Genomic DNA, 6,837 nt, shown 5'->3' on the forward strand with positions numbered 1-6,837 from the left:
ACACACACACACACACACACACACACACACACACACACACACACACACACACACACACACACACACACTTACCACATACACTGCTGCTACTATCTCCTATCTATCCTGTTGCCTAGTCACATTACCCCTACCTACAAAGGCTCCGTAACGGTAGCTAACTTCGTTCCGTACACATGTGAGCAACCGTGGCATTCAAACAAGGCTGCAATGAAAACTAATGGGACTGTGGCGACTGTGTTGGCATAAAAATCCTGGGTGTGAACTAAGTCTCGATTCAGCATTGATTGACATGGTAATGGACCAATAGTATTGGAGAAAAGTTGAAGAAACGGACCGCGCTGACACTATGTTAAAGTGTGATGTGTCAAGACATAACGTATGCATTATTCAACTCACTCTGTGCCATACAGCCTCTTTCCACCAGATGTAGCGCTTCTCTCGCAGATTAAAAACAAGAAATGATCAATGGTGAGTTTACAGTTAATTACTCGTGAGTTCATCAATAGTTAATTCAATCAAGAGCCATAATGACTCTCAAAAACCGTTGACACCCACAGTTTTTAATTGTGAAGATAAATTTAGCGCCACCCTAAAAACCCTATTCAAATTCGACACCAACCTTCAAATAGGAATGTAAAATGAGACATTATAGGGTTATGGTGTTTAATTTACATTTTAGAGGTGATAAGTTGGACAAATCGAGTGAAAAAAGCTGTTTCCCCATAGAACATATCTCCCCTTTCTACTAGGATGCAGTAGCTTTCGCTTCCCCACCTGCCATTTTTAAAAAGACCCGGTGGAGCTCCATTGCCTTCTTCAATCATGCAGAGACGGGCAGCAGGAAGGTCTCGTCATTGATTTTGCTGGAAAGGGGAGAAATTGTGCTATACAATGGTATTCATATTACAGTTGACCTGGAAGTATTACGTTTTTAGGGTGCTAAAATAAGGTCACATGTATGGACAGCGCGATGTACAAAAGTGCGTTATTTACCGTTATTGGTACTCACTGTACGGTAGCCATGTTACACTATTTTTACTTGTTATTGTGATTTGTCATTCACCGTGTATTTATTCCCTGTGTCACAATTTCAATATAGATATATTTTTTTCTTTAATTCTGCATTGTTGGGAAAGGACCCAGAAGTAAGCATTTCACTGTTAGTCTACACCTGTTGTTTTACAAAGTGTTTGACAATCGATTTGAAACAAAATGACAGTGGAGTCAACTGTACATGTGGACGTGGGAGAGGTGGCATGGAGACAACGGGCGCCAACTGCACTGAATTATTTTCGGGGGAAACCAACTGACAGCGGACAGGGTCGGCATTCGGCACCATAGAGATTTATCACACCACAGGGTTCTCACAAGGCGCACGTTATTTCAGAATTGGGTTTTCTCCAACAGCAGGGAATAGCTAGGTGCCCATACTCATCTCCCCTGCCTTGGGCACATCCTTACATAATGAGGATGTTTTTAAGGGAGTCACAGGGAAACCCGTGTCATATCTACAGGTCCGCCACACCTTCCTATACTCTTCTTCTCCTCCACTCCAGAACAACAAGTCTCGGAGTCAGTCCGTCAGTGATTCATCCTTCAATTCTGTCATCTCCATTCAATGGCACACCCTGTGCCCAGGGCATAATTAAATAACGTTTTCAAATAGTGAATGAGATTGCAGCTGCATCCTCATGGAACGCACCTCTCTTGCTCTGAGCCATCTCCTGTTCACCAATTGGCTCTCTCGCTCGGATTCTCTTGCTTTTGGACTGGCACCAGCAGTACCACTGGCAAATCATATTCATCCTGAATCTGATACCCCCCCCCCCAAAAAAAAAATCTGCCCCCTCACCAACCACCCGCAGGGGCCGCACCATGTTAATTTAATCCAACAACACTTCCTATAGCAGCCTGTTAATGTCAGAATGAATTTCCTCTGCGTTCTCTGTAACCCAGAAAAGAGCACCACCCTACCACTTTGCCAGGAACCTTCCTTGGTTTAGTGTTTCCCAACAAACGGCAAATATGCTTCAGTACCAATAAACGTACCCCTGATATTTATTGGGCTGTAATACAGGTATTCCCTCCCTTCTCAGCAAAATCCCCCCCCCCCCCCCCTCCCCATCTCCTACACAAACACACACACACACACACACATGATCATGCACATGCACACACACACACCGGCCACAAGATATTTGCAATTCTAATGAGGGACAGAAGATTAAAGGGCTGTTATGTTCTGCGTTACAGTACTTGGGTAAGCTTAGTGTGATTGTGAGAGGTGAGGGAGAGGAACACAGAGGGAGGAGGTTGAGGACGCTGCTTGATTAAAGAGCTCTTTAATATCTAACCTTTGACTGCACTAAGAGTCATTTTAACACAGTGCTGCCCAGACCTCATATGCCATGCTATTCATGTGTATGAAGGGTACACTGGGGAATGAGAGGTGTAGGGTGGGTGACGGGTCCTCAAATTTGACCTGGAAGTCCTCTACTTCAGAATATCCCTCTCAGACATGTGGGAATGCTGCAGTAAAACCACTGAAGGAAACTGGCGGTAATTATTCTGTGTATAATATTACTCTGTGGACCGACAGAGAAGGCAACATACTACACCTACACTGTGCTATGAAGGAAGACAATTTGCACATCGGGAGAATTGGGCTTACCTGAACGCACTTTGTCTTTGGTAGTTCTTTCTATGGATTAAAAGGTTTGTTTTGCATAGAGTAATGTATAATGTATAAAACTTCCCTTGCCTTCCCTCTATGCAAAACAAACCTTTTAATCATTTTTATATATCTGTGTCCAGTATGATGGAGGTCAGATGTAGTTTTGTGAGCCAATGCTAACTGGTTAGCAATTGCGCTAGCGCTAGCTAGCGACTTCCTCCAAACTGTACACAGATACAGAAAAATGGTATCCACGAGTTTCTCCCATGTGCAAATTGTCTACCTTTATAGCAACAGGCTACCTTTGTAGCCTGTTGCCTTCCCTGCCGTTCTGCAGAGTAATATTCCCCACAGAATATATTTGACCTTTATTTAACTAGGCAAGTCAGTTAAGAACACATTTTTATTTTCAATGACGGCCTGTTCAGGGGCAGAACGACAGATTTGTACCTTGTCAGCTCGTGGGTTTGAACTTGCAACCTTCCGGTTACTAGTCCAACGCTCTAACCACTAGGCTAACCTGCCACCCCTGTTGGTGGTTATACTGCAGCGTTCCCAGATATCTGTGTCAGGGATATGAAATAGAGGACTTCTAGTTCAAATTTGAGGACCCGTCACCCACCCTACACCTCTCATTCCCCAGTGTACCCTTCATACACATGAATAGCATGGCATATGAGGCAGCACTGTGTTAAAGTGACTCTTTGTGCAGTCAAAAGTTAGATATTCCAGGGCTCTTTAATCAAGCAGTGTTCTCAATTTCCTCCCTCTGTGTTCCTCTCCCTCACCTCTCACCCTCACATCAAGCTTACCCATGTACTGTAACGCAGAACATAACAGCCCTTTAATATTCTATCCATCATTAGAATTGCATACACTTTGTGGCCTGGTGTGTGTGTGCGTTTGCGCGTACATGTGTGTTTGTGTGTGTAGGAGATGGGGGTGGGCATTTGGCTGAGATGGGAGGGAATACTTGTATAAAAGTCCAATAAATATCAGGGGTACGTTACTTGTTTCTGAAACATATTTGCTGTTTGTAATCCCAAAGTATCCCTTTAAGTAAACAAATAATAGGGCTACAACAAACAATACCCACCTATTCAGTTTAGACTAAAATGTCTCCTCCACTAACCATCCTTAAACATGGCCAATATCTGTCTTGTTGTTCACTTGCGCTTTTTACCAGTTGGAAGCAAAGAATTATAAATTTTTTAACTAACACAATAGCGTAAAATGTTTAGTTGTCTGAGCAGCAGCACATACATTCCTACAGTACATGCATAGAGGACTTCCGGCCACGTGACTGCCTATTTTCCCCTTGTTGATTTGATATTGCATTTACTAGATACTCTTATCCAGAGTGACTTACAGGATAAATTAGGGTTAAGTGCCTTGCTCACAGGCACAGCCACAGATTTTTCACCTAGTTGGCTCAGGGAGTTGAACCAGTGACCTTTCGGTTATTGGACCAGCACTCTGAATTGCTAGGCTACCATGCCACCCAGATTGAGATTTGAGATGCTAATCAAAACAACTTATGTTTCCGTAAGTACATGCAAATACTGTATTTCTTTTTTACATTTCTAAGTGTTTGGTTACTATTCTGTATCGTTCCAAGGTTAAGATTAAAAATTCTGAAGGTTGGGCATTAACTCCGATATTCTCAAGGTTAGGCATTAACTCTGAATGGTTAAGGTAAGAGCTTAAGTTTGGGTTAGGTTTAGGCTTAAAACAAAAATATCAAAAGCAACTTCCTATTGCTGCATTCAAACATGCAACCTGAGGCAGATAATCACACACATCCGCCATCCCCATCCACCACGGCATAGTAAAACCAAAGCCCACTTGAAGGTAACAGCACTCACTGTTGCCCCTAGCGGCAGGTTTTCACGTCATCTCCTGACGTCCTCAGACATGGATGGACATTGAATACTGACTTGTATCACGGGTGACCTGCCTGGGTAGGGGTGCATTTGCTTGTAGGTTATACTTGTTAATTTCAGTATAGATTGGCCTACAAATCAAATACTAGCATATAATGCACATATAGGTAAGTTTATATTAGAAACTACTACAAATAAATATGCAAATGTGCAACCATGGTTACTCAGTCAGAAATAATGTCAACCCTCTGAACTGACTGAGGTGTGTACAAACACTTATTTCACACCAAAACAAGTTTACTGCTGAAAATATCCACATCCTCTCCTTGAGCCCAACCCAGACATTGTTCTATGGGTCCCCTCTCCCCTACACCCGCAAATAGTTGCTTATCAATACTCTTTCAGCCCCCTCATCAATCACACAGTAAAAACTCTTTACTTCTCCGGAGCAACAGTGGTTTCCTCGCAGGCTAGTCTGTTGCTAAGGTCCGGCAACTGCTCTCCCTTTCCTGCCTGCTGGCCAGAAGGCTAATAAAAATGTCCTGGTCATTCAGGAGACACCCAGTGAGGTGGGAAGGTGCAGGGTCACAGATTAGGACAGCCTGGACACCACTGGTATGAGGGGAAGGGAGTGGGAAGGTCCCGTTGTAACTGGACCTCCAAACTCCCAGAGAATGATAAATAACATATAAAGGAGACAGTAAAACACAACTATTGCATTAAGTCATCAGCTAAAGTTAATTAGAAAATGTATGGGGGTTTGATTGAATGGGTCTCATGGGGGTGATCACGGAGAGGAGGCGCAGGCCAGCCATAGACAGTTGTCCGTGAGCGGCCCTGGCCGGCAGTGACTCACACACATTCCCAGGAAGGGGACCTGGTCTGTGTAAAGGCCAGTTGAGTGTGGATGATTCATTCTGGGGCTTTATAAAACCAAACCAAAGGGCGGCTGTTGGTCACTTATCCACAGTGGCCCCGATGAACATTTTGGACATGTTACCGCAATGTTCTGCAGACAATTGGTTTTCCCTCTCTAATGAGTCAAGGTTCATGTATATTTCTGTGTTCTGAAAATGCGTTGGATTGGATTTTGTTCCTGTACCATATGTTTGTGTCACGTTCCTTTGCTTGGTTGGGTTGGTGCAGTTCACCACAAATTCCTTTGATCACCAGGCTTGAATGAATCACTGGAATGAATAGGTGTTCCTGTTATAATGAGAATCCATAGGAAAACATTGTGATGATGATATAGGAGGATATTCCCACTGGGCACAAACTGGTTAAATCCCCCCCCAAATTCACCATCATTTGTCAATGTATTGTGACGTGGAATCTACGTGGAAAATAGATTGGATTTAGAAAAAAGTCGTCATCATAAACTGTTGTTTTGTGAAATTTCGACCACAGGATTATGTCATAATGGAAAGCAAATTTCAACATAGACAAACCATGTATAAAATATGTTGAATATTTGCCTTTGTATAGTATAATTAGTATAGTAGAGTAAATATCAGCATTTCAAAAATAGTCTGGGCAGCACCTCCTACTGGAGAGTTGAGCTATCTACAGCTATCCCATCCAAGGTTTTAACTAAGCCCTGCTTAGCTTTGATATTTTTCACTGACTATTACCTGTCTGCTATCGTGAGAATGATTGTTGAGAAATCTCCACTTAATAGATGTACCATTTCTGTCAAAGTCATTCCAAAGGCTAGGTGTAACAGAGCAAATTAAATGTAACCATATTGGTTCAACCATATACAGTATCATCAATAATGCTATTGTTTCAATTCAGCCCAGGATTAAACAAAATAGACCATACAGAAAGGCCTAGGGTTTGAAGCTTTGGTTGATATCAAATGGAATTTACAAGTTAATAATAAACGTATTGGATTCAAGTCTTCATCGCAACCAAAAATCTAAGTTAAAGAATAGGACTAAATCAAATCAAACTGTATTTAAAGTGCATGTGAATCCAACACGTGAATGATTCATTTGGAGACCAACTGGATTTAAAGCCAGACTCAGTGGCACAGATGGAACTATCCGAACAGAAGATACATCTCCTTCAAATGTTGATATTTGGTAGCATTGACAACCAAACAATATTTAATATCACTTTTGCATTACAGTAAATGGCCTATTAACTTGTCGAAAAGTTGACAAATGATATGTTGGGACTCACTTCTCCATCTCAACCAAAAATTACAGTTAACGAATAGGATTAAGCCAGTAGCTCAGATAGAACTATCTAGGCAATAAATACACCTCCTTTAAATGT

Source organism: Oncorhynchus mykiss, chromosome 2 (genome assembly GCF_013265735.2).
Source record: "Oncorhynchus mykiss isolate Arlee chromosome 2, USDA_OmykA_1.1, whole genome shotgun sequence".
NCBI lineage: Eukaryota > Metazoa > Chordata > Actinopteri > Salmoniformes > Salmonidae > Oncorhynchus > Oncorhynchus mykiss.